We start from the raw sequence: 15,561 nt of genomic DNA, 5'->3' as shown, positions 1-15,561 counted from the left end.
ATGCTCTCGGAGAGATCCCAGCTGCCTTTGGGAATTCAGGACACATATGACCCCAAGCAGCTGCATTTTTTCTTTCGAGATCAGAGGAAGTAAGCGTGGCAGAGGAGTTTGTCACCATAGACCGAAGTATTTTCAATTTTGTACCAGGAGCAGAGCCAAAGACAACATTGATGTACACTGTGACCCCCATTCAGTGATCAGCCTGCAGGCTTACAGGCCGAGACAGAACAGCACGTTATAGTGTATATCTGTATCTTTGAAACCTGGGTAACACGAAGTGTTCAAAGTTACCAAAACAGATTTTCTTCTTAAAAATGTATCAAGTATCAAATTCTTCTACACCTGAGAGGCTGGCTTTGTGTAAAAAAAGGCAAGTAATATCTCAAGATTTGCAGCCGACACTGCACAGAGCTTCCTTTGTTCAGGCTCCAAAAATGGAAAAGAAGATGGCTTTTAAGTTTCTTATGATACGTGACCTAAGTAGGTCGTTGGAGGAGGGGGAGGAAGTTTGCGCGGAACTGAACAGGTGAGTTACTTAAATGGTAATGTGCTACGCTATCAAACACTGTGGAAGTGTTTAACTCTCATTCGAGGCTGGATTTTTTTTTTTAAGCAATACATTTAAAAGATGATCCCCCCCTTCGCCCCCCCCCCCAGATTATGCTGAGGTAGCTGATGTTGACTGAGGCGCCAGAGATATCGAAGCTAAAAAAAATATATCAATGTTGGGGTTCCTGCTCGTTATCTCTCTAACCACCTCCAGCCCCACAACCCCCCTCGAGGTCTCTGCGCTCCTCCAATTCTGGGCTGTTGAGCATCCCTGATTTTAGTCGTTCCACCATTGTCTTATAAGAACATAAGAAATAGGAGCGGGAGCAGGCCATATGGCCCCTCGAGCCTGTTCCGCCATTTAATACGATCATGGCTGATCCGATCATGGACTCAGGTCCACTTCCCTGCCCGTTCCCCATTACTCATTATTCCCTTATCGGTTAAGAAACTGTCTGTTGTGTATCTGTAAAGCATGCACTCCCATGTTCCGCCACCAGGGAGCTCATCCCCTGAAGTCCCAAGGGATCCCAGCATCCCTTGGGAGCACTGTATATAAGCCGGCCCCGAAGGCCTGTTCCTCACTCTGGAGTGTCTTATTAAAGACTGAGGTCACTGTTACTTTAACCTCCCAGTGTGCTGTCTCATCTGTGTTAGGAACACAATAACTGGCGAGGAGAATACGAATCCAACGCAAAGATGCAGCAAACTGTGGGAATCCTGAAGAAGTTCTCAGAGGGTGAGGATCTAGGCACCGACCTACAGCCTCATGAAGAATCTTCCGGCTCCGGTGAAGTGCAGCAGCATAGAGTGGCATTCGTGAGTTTGGTAAGTGGGTGAGTTTGGGCAAGTGGGGGAGGTAGGTGCTGTTTTGTCTTGTTTTTCCTACCAGTGCTGACACTAGTGCAGCTGATAAGGAGTGTGAGAGTAGGAGACAGAGGCCCAGAGACCAGCCCAACCAGCTGCAGACAAAGATAGAGAGGTGCGAAATCGAGAGGTGACATCACAGCCAAGCTGGTAAATGATTGGCTGTTCGACTGGTAAGTATAACTCTCTTTTAAACTGACTTTTAGATTGGTTTAATTGGCAGTGAACTACTAAGTAGCTGTTTGGTGTTTAAGTAAATTTTAGTAAGTTAATTAATTTAAGGGTTAAGTCATAGCAGGAGAGCTCGGACCCGTGTCATGCTCCTCCTGTGCTATGTGGGAAATCAGGGACACTTCCAGTGTCCCTGACAACTATGTGTGCGGGAAGTGTGTCCAGCTGCAGCTCCTGACAGACCGCATGATGGCACTGGAGCTGCGGATAGACTCACTCTGGAGCATGCGCGATGCTGAGAATGTTGTGGATAGCACATTTAGTGACTTGGTCACACTGCAGGTAAGGATGAGGACAGATAGTGAATGGGTGACCAAGAGACAAAGCAAGAGCAGGAAGGTAGTGCAGGAGTCCCCTGCGGTCATCTCCCTCCAAAATAGATATACCGTTTTGGATACTGTTGGGGGAGATGACTTACCAGGGGAAGGCACCAGCAGCCAGGTTCATGGCACCATGGGTGGCTCTGCTGCACAGAAGGGCGGGAAAAAGAGTGGGAGAGCTATAGTGATAGGGGACTCTATTGTAAGGGGAATAGATAGGAGTTTCTGCGGCCGCAACCGAGACTCCAGGATGGTATGTTGCCTCCCTGGTGCAAGGGTTAAGGATGTCTCGGAGCGGCTGCAGAGCATTCTGGAGAGGGAGGGTAAACAGCCAGTTATCGTGATACATGTAGGTACCAACGATATAGGTAAGAAGCGGGAAGAGGTCCTACAAGCTGAATTTAGGGAGCTAGGAGTTAAATTAAAAAGTAGGACCTCAAAGGTAGTAATCTTTGGATTGCTACCAGTGCCACGTGCTAATCAGAGTAGAGGGAGCAGGATAGTTCGAATAAATACGTGGCTTGAGCAGTGGTGCAAGAGAGAGGGTTTCAAATTCCTGGGACATTGGAACTAGTTCTGAGGGAAGTGGGACCTGTACAAATGGGACGGTTTGTACTTGGGCAGGACTGGAACTGATGTCCTGGGGGTAACATTTGCTAATGCAGTTCGGGAGTGTTTAAACTAATATGACAGGGGGATGGGAACCTATGCAGCGAGACAGGGCGAAGTAATATGGAGTCAGAAACAGATGGTAGAAAAGTAAAAAGCAATAGTGGAAGGCCGAGTAAACAAAGGCAAGAAACAAAAAGGGCCACACTACATCATGATTCTAAAAGAACAAAGGCTTTGTGTCTTAATGCAAGGAGTATCCGTAATAAGGTGGATGAATTAACTGTGCAAATAGATGTTAACAGATATGATGTGATTGGGATTACAGAGACGTGGCTCCAGGATGATCAGGGCTGGGAACTCAACATCCAAGGGTATCCAAGGAAGGATAGAATAAAAGGAAAAGGAGGTGGGGTAGCATTGCTGGTTAAAGAGGAGATTAATGCAATAGTTAGGAAGGACATTAGCTTGGATGATGTGGAATCTCTATGGGTAGAGCTGCAGAACACCAAAGGGCAAAAAACGTTAGTGGGAGTTGTGTACAGACCTCCAAACAGTAGTAGTGATGTTGGGGAGGGCATCAAACAGGAAATTAGGGGTGCATGCAATAAAGGTGCAGCAGTTATCATGGGTGACTTTAATATGCATATAGATTGGGCTAACCAAACTGGAAGCAATACGGTGGAGAAGGATTTCCTGGGGTGCATAAGGGATGGTTTTCTAGACCAATATATCGAGGAACAAACTAGGGAGGAGGCCATCTTAGACTGGGTGTTGTGTAATGAGAGAGGATTAATTAGCAATCTCGTTGTGCGAGGCCCCTTGGGGCAGAGTGACCATAATATGGTGGAATTCTACATTAGGATGGAGAATGAAACAATTAATTCAGAGACCATGGTCTAGAACTTAAAGAAGGGTAACTTTGAAGGTATGGGGCGTGAATTGGCTAGGATAGATTGGCGAATGATACTTAAGGGGTTGACAGTTGATGGGCAATGGCAGACATTTAGAGACTGCATGGATGAACTACAACAATTGTACATCCCTGTCTGGTGTAAAAATAAAAAATGGAAGGTAGCTCAACCGTGGCTATCAAGGGAAATCAGGGATAGTATTAAAGCCAAGGAAGTGGCATACAAATTGGCCAGAAATAGCAGTGAACCCGGGGATTGGGAGAAATTTAGAACTCAGCAGAGGAGGACAAAGGGTTTGATTAGGGCAGGGAAAATAAGAGTACGAGAGGAAGCTTGCAGGGAACATTAAGATGGACTGCAAAAGTTTCTATAGATATGTAAAGAGAAAAAGGTTAGTAAAGACAAACATAGGTCCCCTGCAGTCAGAATCAGGGGAAGTCATAACGGGGAACAAAGAAATGGCAGACTAATTGAACAAGTACTTTGGTTCGGTATTCACTAAGGAGGACACAAACAACCTTCCGGATATAAAAGGGATCAGAGAGTAAGAAGGAGGAACTGAGGGAAATCCTTATTAGTCGGGAAATTGTGTTGGGGAAATTGATGGGATTGAAGGCCGATAAATCCCCAGGGCCTGATGGACTGCATCCCAGAGTACTTAAGGAGGTGGCGTTGGAAATAGCGGATGCATTGACAGTCATTTTCCACATTCCATAGACTCTGGATCAGTTCCTATGGAGTGGAGGGTAGCCAATGTAACCCCACTTTTTAAAAAAGGAGGGAGAGAGAAAACAGGGAATTATAGACTAGTCTTCCTGACATCGGTAGTGGGTAAAATGATGGAATCAATTATTAAGGATGTCATAGCAGCGCATTTGGAAAGAGGTGACATGATAGGTCCAAGTCAGCATGGATTTGTGAAATGGAAATCATGCTTGACAAATCTTCTGGATTTTTTTGAGGATGTTTCCAGTAAAGTGGACAAAGGAGAACCAGTTGATGTGGTATATTTGGACTTTCAGAAGGCTTTCGACAAGGTCCCACACAAGAGATTAATGTGCAAAGTTAAAGCACATGGGATTGGGGGTAGTGTGCTGACGTGGATTGAGAACTGGTTGTCAGACAGGAAGCAAAGAGTAGGAGTAAATGGGTACTTTTCAGAATGGCAGGCAGTGACTAGTGGGGTACCGCAAGGTTCTGTGCTGGGGCCCCAGTTGTTTACACTGTACATTAATGATTTAGACGAGGGGATTAAATGTAGTATCTCCAAATTTGCGGATGACACTAAGTTGGGTGGCAGTGTGAGCTGCGAGGGGGATGCTATGAGGCTGCAGAGTGACTTGGATAGGTTAGGTGAGTGGGCAAATGCATGGCAGATGAAGTATAATGTGGATAAATGTGAGGTTATCCACTTTGGTGGTAAAAACTGAGAGACAGACTATTATCTGAATGGCGACAGATTAGGAAAAGGGGAGGTGCAACGAGACCTGGGTGTCATGGTACATCAGTCATTGAAGGTTGGCATGCAGGTTCAGCAGGCGGTTAAGAAGGCAAATGGCATGTTGGCCTTCATAGCGAGGGGATTTGAGTACAGGGACAGGGATGTGTTACTACAGCTGTACAGGGCCTTGGTGAGGCCACACCTGGAGTATTGTGTACAGTTTTGGTCTCCTAACTTGAGGAAGGACATTCTTGCTATTGAGGGAATGCAGCGAAGGTTCACCAGACTGATTCCCAGGATGACGGGACTGACATATCAAGAAAGATTGTATCAACTGGGCTTATATTAACATAGACATAGAAACATAGAAAATAGGTGCAGGAATAGACCATTCGGCCCTTCTAGCCTGCACCGCCATTCAATGAGTTCATGGCTGAACATTCAACTTCAGTACCCCATTCCTGCTTTCTCGCCATACCCCTTGATCCCCCTAGTAGTAAGGACCTCATCTAACTCCTTTTTGAATATATTTAGTGAATTGGCCTCAAAGAATTCCACAGGTTCACCACTCTCTGGGTGAAGAAGTTCCTCCGCATCTCGGTCCTAAATGGCTTACCCCTTATCCTTAGACTGTGACCTCTGGTTCTGGACTTCCTCAACATTGGGAACATTCTTCCTGCATCTAACCTGTCTAACCCCGTCAGAATTTTAAATGTTGCTATGAGGTCCCCTCTCATTCTTCTGAACTCCAGTGAATACAAGCCCAGTTGATCCAGTCTTTCTTGATAGGTCAGTCCCGCCATTTGGGAATCAGTCAGGTGAACCTTCGCTGCACTCCCTCAATAGCAAGAATGTCCTTCCTCAGGTTAGGAGACCAAAACTGTACACAGTACTCCAGGTGTGGCCTCACCAATGCCCTGTACAACTGTAGCAACACCTCCCTGCCCCTGTATTCAAATCCCCTTGCTATGAAGGCCAACATGCCATTTGCTTTCTTAACCGCCTGCTGTACCTGCATGCCAACCTTCAATGACTGATGTACCATGACACCCAGGTCTCTTTGCACCTCCCCTTTTCCTAATCTGTCACCATTCAGATAATAGTCTGTCTCTCTGTTTTTACCACCAAAGTGGATAACCTCACATTTATCCACATTATACTTCATCTGCCATGCATTTGCCCACTCACCTAACCTATCCAAGTCGCTCTGCAGCCTCACAGCATCCTCCTCGCAGCTCACACTGCCACCCAACTTAGTGTCATCCGCAAATTTGGAGATACTACATTCAATCCCCTCATCTAAATCATTAATGTACAGTGTAAACAGCTGGGGCCCCAGCACAGAACCTTGCGGTACCCCACTGCCTGCCATTCTGAAAAGTACCCATTTACTCCTACTCACTGGAGTTCAGAAGAATGAGAGGGGATCTCATAGAAACGTTTAAAATTCTGACGGGTTTAGACAGGTTAGATGCAGGAAGAATGTTCCCAATGTTGGGGAAGTCCAGTACCAGGGGTCACAGTCGAAGGATAATGGGTCAGCCATTTAGGACCGAGATGAGGAGAAACTTCTTCACCCAGAGAGTGGTGAACCTGTGGAATTCTCTACCACAGAAAGTTGTTGAGGCCAATTCACTAAATATATTCAAAAAGGAGTTAGATGTAGTCCTTACTACTAGGGGGGATCAAGGGGTATGGCGAGAAAGCAGGAATGGGGTACTGAAGTTGCATGTTCAGCCATGAACTGATTGAATGGCGGTGCAGGCTCGAAGGACCGAATGGCCTACTCCTGCACCTATTTTCGATGTTTCTATGTTTCTATGAAACCCACAGGTATGTCGTATGAGGAGCTGTGTACAATGGTTCGGGAACATCTTAACCCGAGGGAGAGCGTGCTGATGGCGAGGTATCATTTCCACACGTGCCAGCGATCTGAAGGTCAGGAAGTGGCGAGCTACGTCGCCGAGCTAAGGCGACTTACAGGACAATGTGAGTTTGATGGATACCTGGAGCAGATGCTCAGAGACTATTTTGTACTGGGCATTAGCCACGAGACCATCCTACGAAAACTTTTGACTGTAGAGACACGACCCTCAGTAAGGCCATTGCGATAGCACAGGCGTTTATGTCCACCAGTGATAACACCAAACAAATCTCTCAGCACACAAGTGCTAGCAATGTTCGCAAATTAACTGGAACTGTGTTTGCGAGCAGAAATGTACAGGGCAGAAACCATGAGTCTGCAACTGCCAGCAGGCCTCTGGTGACCCAGATGACTCAGAGTCTGTAACAAAGGATGAATGCAAGGCAATTCACATCTTGTTGGCATTGTGGAGGCGTCCATTCAGCCTATTCATGCCACTTCAAAGGGTATGTTTGCAAGAGCTGTGGAACAATGGGGCACCTCCAACGAGCTTCCAAACGAGCTGCAAGCTCTGCAAAACCTGCTAACCACCACGTGGCAGAGGAAGATCGGTCCATGGTGGATCAAAGCAATTTCGAGCCTCAGAGAGAGGAGGCAGATGCTGAAGTACATGGGATGCACACATTTTCGACGAAATGTCCACCTATAATGCTAAATGTAAAATTGAATGGCTTACCCGTAGCCATGGAACTGGACATTGGTGCTAGCCAATCCATCATGAGTAAAAAGATGTTTGAGAGACTGTGGTGCAACAAGGCATTCAGACAAGCCCTGAGCCCCATCCACACGAAACTGAGAACGTACACCAAAGAGCTTATCACTGTCCTGGGCAGCGCCATGGTCAAGGTCACCTACGAGGGCACGGTACACGAACTACCACTCTGAATTGTCCCGGGCGATAGCCCCACACTGCTTGGAAGGAGCTGGCTGGGCAAAATCCGCTGGAACTGGGATGACATCCGAGCGCTATCACATGTCGATGAGGCCTCATGTACCCAGGTTCTTAACAAATTTCCTTCCCTCTTTGAGCCAGGTATTGAAACTTTTCCGGGGCGAAGGTGCGGATCCACTTGGTCCCAGAGACACGACCCATTCACCACAAGGCGCGAGCAGTACCTCACATGATGAGAGAGAGAGTGGAAATCGAGCTGGACAGGCTGCAACGCGAGGGCATCATCTCCCCAGTGGAATTCAATGAGTGGGCCAGCCCGATTGTTCCAGTACTCAAAAGTGATGGCACAGTCAGGATTTTCGGCGATTATAAAGTAACTATTAATTGTTTCTCGCAACAGGACCAATACCCGCTACCTAAGGCAGACGACCTATTTGCGACGCTGGCAGGAGGCAAGACGTTCACCAACTTCAACCTGACTTCAGCCTACATGACGCAGGAGCTGGAGGAGTCTTCGAAGGGCCTCACCTGCATCAACACGCATAAGGAACTGTTCATCTACAACAGATGTCCATTTGGAATTCGGTCGGCTGCAGCGATCTTCCAGAGAAACATGGAGAGCCTACTCAAGTTGGTACCACACACGGTGGTCTTTCAGGACGACAGATTGGTCACGGGTCGGGACACCGCCAAGCACCCACAAAACCTGGAGGAGGTCCTCCAGCGACTGGATCGCGTAGGGCTGCGGCTGAAGAGGTCAAAATGCATCTTCATGGCAACAGAAGTGGAGTTTGTGGGGAGAAAGATCGTGGGAGAAACGACGGCATTCGGCCCACAGACGCCAAGACAGGCTATCAGGAATGCGCCCAGGCCACAGAACGGCACAGAGCTGCGGTCGTTCCAGGGACTCCTCAACTATTTTGGTAACTTCCTACCGGGGTTAAGCACCCTTTTAGAGCCCCTACATGTGTTATTGCGCAAAGGTGAGAACTGGGTATGGGGAAAAAACCAAGTAATTGCTTTTGAGAAAGCCAGAAACATTTTATGCTCCAACAAGCTGCTTGTATTGTATAACCCGTGTAAAAGACTTGTGCTAGCATGTGACGCGTCGTCGTACGGAGTCGGTTGTGTATTACAACAAGCTAATGTTGCAGGGAAGTTGCAACCTGTCGCCTATGCCTCCAGGAGCTTGTCTAAGGCCGAGAGGGCCTACAGCATGATTGAGAAAGAGGCATTAGCGTGTGTGTTCGGGGTAAAGAAAATACATCAGTACCTGTTTGGCCTCAAATTTGAGCTGGAAACCGATCACAAGCCCCTCACATCCGTGTTCGCTGAAAACAAGGGGATAAATACTAATGCCTCAGCCCGCATACAAAGGTGGGCACTCGCGCTATCAGCGTATAACTATACCGTCCGCCACAGGCCAGGCACCGAGAACTGTGAGGATGCTCTCAGTCAGCTACCATTGCCCACCACGGAGGTGGAAATGGCGCAGCCTGCAAACTTGTTGATGGTGGCGCAGCCCGCAGACTTGTTGATGGTCATGGAATCGTTTGAAAATGATAAATCACCTGTCATGGCCCGCCAGATTAGGACTTGGACCAGCCAAGATCCTCTGCTGTCCCTAGTAAAAAACTGTGTGCTGCATGGGAGCTGGGCCAGCATCCCCGTTGAAATGCAAGAGCCAATCAAGCCGTTCCAGTGGCGAAAGGACGAGCTGTCCATTCAGGCAGACTGCCTGTTGTGGGGTAACCGCGTAGTGCTACCAAAAAAGGGCAGAGAGACGTTCATCTCGGATCTCCACAGCACACACCCGGGTATAGTAATGATGAAAACAATAGCCAGATCCCACGTGTGGTGGCCCGGTATCGACTCTGATTTTGAGTCCTGTGTACGGCAATGCCGCGTGTGTGCTCAGTTGAGCAACGCGCCCAGAGAGGCACCACTCAGTTTGTGGTCCTGGCCCTCCAGACCACGGTCGAGGATCCATGTCGACTATGCGGGCCCGTTTCTCGGTAAAATGTTCCTGGTGGTGGTGGATGCTTTTTCAAAATGGATTGAATGTGATATAATATCGGGAAGCACCGCCACCGCCACCATTGAAAGCCTGAGGGACATGTTTGCCACCCACGGCCTGCCTGACATACTGGTCAGTGACAACGGGCCATGTTTCACCAGTGCCGAATTTAAAGAACTCATGACCCGCAATGGGATCAAACATGTCACCTCGGCCCCATTTAAACCAGCCTCCAATGGGCAGGCAGAGCGGGCAATACAAACCATCAAACAGAGTCTTCAACGAGTCACAGAAGGCTCACTCCAAACCCGCCTGTCCCGAGTACTGCTCAGCTACCGCATGAGACCCCACTCGCTCACAGGGGTGCCCCCGGCTGAGCTACCCATGAAAAGGACACTTAAAACCAGACTCTCGCTGGTTCACCCCAACCTGCATGATCAGGTAGAGAGCAGGCGGCAGCAACAAAATTTAAACGATGGCCGCGCCACTGTGTTACGGGAAATTGATCTGTATGACCCTGTGTATGTGCTAAACTATGGACATGGTCCCAAGTGGATCGCGGGCACGGTGATAGCTAAAGAAGGGAGTAGGGTGTTGGTAGTCAAACTAGACAATGAACAAATTTGCAGAAAGCACCTGGACCAAACGAGGCTGCGGTTCACAGACTGCCCTGAACAACCCACAGCAGACACCACCTTTTTCGAACCCACAACACACACCCAAAGGATCAACGGCACCACGCCGGACCAGGAAATCGAACCCATCATGACCAACAGCCCAGCAAGGCCAGGCTCACCCAGCAGCCCTGCAGGGCCAACAACACTCCAGCCCAGCGAGGGCACAGCCAACACACCAGAACAGACATTTGTACCGAGGCGGTCCACCAGGGAAAGAAAGGCTCCTGACCGCCTCACCTTGTAAATAGTTTTCACTTTGACTTTGGCGGGGAGTGATGTTGTGTATCTGTAAAGCATGCACTCCCATGTTCCACCACCAGGGAGCTCATCCCCTGAAGTCCCAAGGGATCCCAGCATCCCTTGGGAGCACTGTATATAAGCCGGCCCCTAAGGCCTGTTCCTCACTCTGGAGTGTCTTAATAAAGACTGAGGTCACTGTTACTTTAACCTCCCTGTGTGCGGCCTCATCTGTGTTAGGAATACAATACTGTCTATCTCTGTCTTAAATATATTTAATGACCCAGCTTCCACAGCTCTCTGAGGCAGCGAATTCCACAGATTTACAACCCTCAGAGAAGAAATTCCTCCTCATCTTAGTTTTAAATGGGCGGCCCCTGATTCTAAGAATAGTTCTAATCTCCCCTATCAGTGGAAACATCCTCTCTGCATCCACCTTGTCAAGCCTCCTCATAATTTTATACGTTTTGATAAGATCAACTCACATTCCAATGAGTAGAGGCCCAACCTACTCAACCTTTCCTCATAAGTCAACCCCCTCATCTCCGGAATCAACCTAGTGAACCTTCTCTTAACTGCCTCCAAAGCAAGTACTGATCAGATAATCTTGTCTTTTTTTTTGTTATGTCGATTGAGGGATAAAAATTGGCCAGGACACCGGGGCGAGCACCCCTGCTCTTCTTTGAATAGTGCCGTGGGATCTTTTACGTCCACTTGAGAGAGCAGACGGGGCCTCGGTTTAATGTCTCATCCGAAAGACGGCACCTCCGACAGTGCAGCACTCCCTCAGCACTGCACTGGGAGTGTCAGCTTAGATTTTTTTGTGCTCAAGTCTCTGGAGGGAGACTCAAACCCACAACCTTCTGACTCAGAGACGAGAGTGCTACCTATTGAGTTACAGAGTTAAGGATGTAGGGTCAATTACCTTTCATTGGAACTCATCGGAAAGTTCATCGACCTGAAACGTTAGCTCTGTCTCCCTCTCCACGGACGCTGCCTGACCCGCTGAGTTTCTTCCCCCAGAATTTTCTGTTTTTATTTCTGATTTCCAGCATCCGCAGTATCTTTGCTTTGGTGAAAACAAGTTGTGGTTAGCCGTGCTCGCACAGACTCTCAGCCAATGAGAAACAGGGGTTCTGAAAACGTGTTAACCCGAGACTTTGCAAGGTCCTTTATCTGTTCTCTGATCTGACAGGAGAGTGGAACAAGTGCGAAGCGAACACAGGCGTAATATTAATTAATGTTCTTCATGTCTGCAGTGAGCACGTCCTCAGGTAGAAATGGAAACCTTCCAGTGTGCTCATTAATACCCCGCTACCACAACTCTCACATTTGCTGTACATGATACGAACCCACGGACAATGACAGACACGGAAAGGCCCACGAGTCCGTCCACCCTCTCCCACACAACTGCCCATGCCTTGTGCATCACTATATATGCACACCCCTGCAACCACCACCCACCCCTCCCCAAAGCCATCGGATCTTCTGCGAGACGCCTTTTTCTTGTGGATTGTGGTTAAAAAGTTGCATTGCAAACTGCAGAACACTGACTATTCAAAATAGTGAAACCAAAAAAAAAACGTCTGTTGGTCTGTGACTGCAGTTATACCGGCAGTTGCACATCTCTGCTAAAAGTGATAAGTATAACGTTTGGAAGCACGTCCTGATCTGGCTCCAAAGTGGAGCAGGGCGAGACCTGACCTAACTCTGGTACAGCACCAAACAACATTTCAAAAGTGCGCAGTGCCTTCCCTTCAACTGGCTGCTGCTCCTTTAGTACATCCAAGCTAAGGCCTGTTTTGTAATGGTTAAAGAAAAGAAAGAAGGACTTGCATTTATATAGCACCTTTCACAACCTCGAGACATCTCAAAGCACTTTTCAGCCAATGGAGTACAGTCACTGTTGTAATGAGGGAAACGCAGCAGCCAATTTGCGCACAGCAAGCTCCCACAAACAGCAATGTGATAATGACCAGATCATCTGTTCTAGTAATGTTGGTTGAGGGATAAATATCAGCCAGAACACTGGGGATAGCTCCCCTGCTCTTCTTCGAAATAGTGGCCATGGGATCTTTTACACGCACCTGAGAGAACAGATGGGGCTTTGGTTTAGCATCTCATCTGAAAGACGGCAAGCTCCCACAGTGCAGCACTCCCTCAGGGAGTGTCAGCCTGGATTTTTGTGCCTGGAGTGGGACTTGAACCCACAGACCTTCTGACTCAGAGGTGAGAGTGCTACCCACTGAGCCGCAGCTGACAAAGAGATGGGCGCTCCTTCCCGTGCTGTCAAAACACTTCAGAGGTACCGGCCCAGGGCGCAGAGTTCCTCCCCTGGCACCAAGGACTCAAGTTGGAACCAGGCGAGACAAGCAAAGACAGCTCCAGGCACGAAGCGATTCTGAGCCTACTGTTCTCAGAACCGTACCTAACAGTACAAACACAGCCCGAGACTAGACATCAAGGCCGGCCTGACTGAAACCAAGAGTTGCTTCCAACTATCTCTTCCCTTCGCGACGCATCTCTGGTCACGTACTCTTTGCTCACTTTCAACCACATACCATCCTGGCTTTTCTTCTCGAAGTACTATCAGACCCAAATATTTACCCACACAGCTAAGCATGATCTGATTACAGAAGTTGTGGTTTCCTGTTGCTATCTTAAGATGGTGTGAAACATAGACTCAGTGTGCATTTTACTTTAACCAGCATCGGTTTCACACAGTCGGTCACCACCACTGCTGTCAGACCTTTTGACCTCTGTTTCACCCAGGAGGCAGAGTTTGCGGCAAACATGGAACATTTCTGGCTGCTCAGACGCCATGCTTTGTCTGTGTCAGCTGTGGCTCAGTGGGTAGTGCACTCACTTCTGACTCAAAAGGCTTGTGGGTTCAAGTCCCACTCGGGAGACATTTGAGCACATAAAATTAGGCTGATGGTCCCAGTGTAATGTTGAGGCAGTACTGCACTGACGGAGGTGCCTTCTTTTGGCTGAAACATAGAGAATAGGTGCAAGAGTAGGCCCTTCGAGCCTGCACCACCATTCAATATGCAACTTCAGTACCCCATTCCTGCTTTCTCTCCATATCCCTTTAGCCGTAAAGGCCACATCTAACTCCCTTTTGAATATATCTAACGAACTGGCCTCAACAATTTTCTGTGGTAGAGAATTCCACAGGTTCACAATTACCTGAGTGAAGAGGTTTCTCCTCATCTCGGTCCTAAATGGCTTACCCCTTATCCTTAGACTGTGACCCCTGGTCTAGCGAGACGTTAAACCGAGGCCCCGTCTGCTCTCTCAGGTGGATGTAAAAGATCCCATGGCACTATTTCGAAGAAGAGCAGGGGAGTTATCCCCGGTATCCTGGGGCCAACATTTATCCCTCAATCAACATAACAGAAAAACAGACTATTAGGTCATTATCACATTGCTATTTGTGGGAGCTTGCTGTGCGCAAATTGGCTGCTGCATTTCCCACATTACAACAGTGACTACACTTCAAAAGTACTTCATTGGCTTTAAAGCACTTTGAGACGTCCTGTTGTTTTGAAAGGCGCTATATTAAATGCAAGTCTTTCTTTCATTCCCGAACATAATCAGTTCCAAATCTCAGATCATTTGTTTTAAGAACATAAGAAATAGGAGCAGGAGTAGGCCTTTTGGCCCCTCGAGCCTGCTCCGCCATTCAATAAGATCATGGCTGATCTGATCCTGGCCTCAACTCCACTTCTCCACCCGCTTTACATAACCCTGGACTCACTTATCCTTCAAAAATCTGTCTATCTCCGCCTTAAATATATTCAATGACCCAACCTCCACAGCTCTCTGGGGCAGAAAATTCCAAAGATTCACGACCCTCTGAGAGAAAAAAATTCCTCCTCATCTCTGTTTTAAATGGTCGACCCCTCGTTCTGAAACTATGCCCCCTATTTCTAGATTCCCCCACGAGGGGAAGCATCCTCTCTGCATCTACCCTGTCAAGCCCCCTCAGAATCTTATATGTTTCAATAAGATTTCCTCTCATTCTTCTAAACTCCAATGAGTACAGGCCCAACCTGACCAATCTTCACAAGACAACCCCTTCATCTCAGGAACCAACCTAGTGAACCTTCTCTGAACATCACCCTGGCCCCGTAAATGGAGTGTTCCCCGAGAGTGAGCAGGACTGAATTTCGGATGGCATTCAGTCCCATTGAATCCCCAGACCTTTTCCAGCCAATGAGGGGTTCCGGGCATGTTGCGGATAAGAAAATGATGTGGAAAATCATGCAAATGAAGACAATAAATCATGCACTGCTAGTTCCTCCGTTTGTGACCTAGTGACACCTGTGAGAATGACCAGATGATCTGTTTCGGTGATTTTGGTTGAGGCTTAAATATTGGGCTGGACACCGGGCAGAACTCCCCTGCTCTTCATCGGAATGATTCTGTGGGGGCACCAGGGAAGGCTTAACAGCTCATTCCTGAAAGATGGCACCTCCAACAGTGCAGGCACTCTCCTCTAGACTGTCAGCCTGGATCATCAGCCTGGATCACATGCTCAAATCTCTGGCGTGGGATTTGAACCCGTGACCTTTCTGACTCAGAAGGCAAGAACGCTAGCTACCCACTGAGCCACATCTGACACCTAAAACCGAGATGTGAAACCCGTCATTTTAGTAATCAGATCTTCTGCTGGCGGCGTGTGAAATGGCAAATATTGCTGGTTTGCTGCCAGAGCCGTGTCCTGTCGATGAAAGATGGATGAAAACGCTTTAAAATAAAAGGCGTCGTTTCCTCATCCCCCTCCTCTTTTCCCAAGGTTGTGACAACCACATGTGGCTGGTGTTCTGAAGATGTCCCCCGCCTCTGGCTGAGATGCAAAATATATTTAAAATCGGCAA

The sequence above is a fragment of the Pristiophorus japonicus genome, chromosome 8 (assembly GCF_044704955.1).
Source record: "Pristiophorus japonicus isolate sPriJap1 chromosome 8, sPriJap1.hap1, whole genome shotgun sequence".
Lineage (NCBI taxonomy): Eukaryota > Metazoa > Chordata > Chondrichthyes > Pristiophoridae > Pristiophorus > Pristiophorus japonicus.
This window is presented reverse-complemented; position numbering follows the sequence as displayed.